The sequence below is a fragment of the Pelophylax lessonae genome, assembly GCF_965119305.1.
Source record: "Pelophylax lessonae genome assembly, chromosome: 3".
NCBI classification, from domain to species: Eukaryota; Metazoa; Chordata; class Amphibia; order Anura; family Ranidae; genus Pelophylax; species Pelophylax lessonae.
This window is the reverse complement of record NC_138770.1, coordinates 558,503,395-558,505,315: the sequence shown is the minus strand read 5'-3', so window position 1 is coordinate 558,505,315 and position 1,921 is coordinate 558,503,395.

The following is a 1,921-nucleotide window of genomic DNA, read 5'->3' as shown; positions in this document are numbered from 1 at the left end:
CATTCGATTCCCATCCTGTTCCTTTGAATTTTCTCATCATTGGTTTGAAAATGACCGTCAATGTGACCCCACAAATGATTGAAAAAATGAATAAATGTTCTTACAACATCCTTGCAATGGAAAATGTCAAACAAAATTCTACTAGTGTATACCCATCCTCAGACAAGTTAGAATTAGGTTACATTCACACAGGCAATTATGCATGCAGATAGCTGTGACCCATAACCCTGCATAAAGCAATGACGGGAGCCACGACTGTTTGCATATATAGGCACAAACCCAGTGCTTATCTGTGGTTATCTGCTAGTAAAGGCCGTACACACGATAAGAAAATCTGTAGGGAAAATTCATCTGTCGACCGATCTGCCGATTTTCGGATTGTTAGTATGGTGCTTTCGACAGCCAACTCCGACTTTTCGGCTGACAAAATTCCTGATGTGCAGGCTATAAAATTTTTGTCTGTAATACAACGTCTGATTTTCGTCACATTAGTACAGATTTTGACGGAAAAAAATCTTAAGAGCAAGACTAGGCATGCTCAGAGACAAAAGAACACATACAAAGCAATCCAACACATGACATCACTTCTGAAGTAGAATTCTGTCGTACGGGAAAATTCGTATGAAAATAAACTCTTCACTTTCCACATCAGACTAGCATGCCACAAAAAACGGGCGACAGATCGTTCGATAATCTGATTGTGTGTACGGGCCTTAAGTGATCCTGGACACAGAAAATTGCACCCAGAGTCCAACATTTGTCCATAATCACAGGTAATTACTGGATGTGCACATACATGTGAACAGTGACGGCTCTTCCCAGCCTGTCATTGCTTTGTCCAGACTTCCCAACTGCAGCTGTTTGCATATACCTGTGATTCCAGCTGCAAAAAGGCACTGATTCTTGCTGCAGAAATCCTCTGTAGGCCCTTCAACCCCCATGTGAATGTAGCCCCAGGAATGATAAACAGTACACTTGCGATGAACAGGCAATATATTGGGTAACAATGGGCAGAAACTTCAAAGCTTTCAAAAACTGCAAGGTATCATTATCGTAAACAAATATTTGTATCATCAGTATTATCATATAACCTGCCTAATCAAAAATGATTATAGGATGTAAAGGTTATAGAGTGCAGACTCACACAACAAGCCAAATGAATTCTGGTTTTGTATCTTAATGGAACTATGAAACTGGGTGGGATAAGCAAAGTATGAATCTACTTTAAAATGAATTAATCAAGCAATCAGTTGATTAGTATCGTTATATTCCATGACCAAGCTACAGACAGCTTGGTCAACAAATGTAGGTAATCTCAAGGCTCCATTGACACTAGCTTAAAGGAGTTGTATACGCAGAAGGTTTGTCCTAATGCATTCTATGCATTAAGATAACAAAAAAAAGCCTTCTGTGTGCAGCAGCCTCCCCAGCACCCCCTAATACTTACATGAGCCCCATCTCTGTCCAGCGATGTCCACAAGTCCCTCGGCCATCTGGGACTCTCTCTCCTGATAGGCTGAGACACAGCAGAAGCACCATTGGCTCCAGCTGCTGTCGATCAAAGTCAGTTAGCCAAACAGGAGAGAGAGTGACGGGGCCGAAACCACACGTCCATGTCTAAATGGGCACACGGAGCTGCAGTTAGGCTTGGGTGCCCCCAAAGCAAGCTGCTTGCTGTGGGGGCACTCGACAGGGGGGAGGGGCTAGGGGCAACGAAGAGGGACCCGAGAATAGCAGGATCTGGGCTGCTCTGTGTAAAACCAACTGCACAGAGCAGGTAAGTATAACATGTTTGTTATTTTTCTTTTTTTTAAACAAGACTTTACAATCACATTAACCCCTTCGCGCCATCAGGCCATCGTCACGGACTGTGGAAAATGTATAATTTCATTTGGAAATCAGGGTCCCAGAGTCTGGAGGA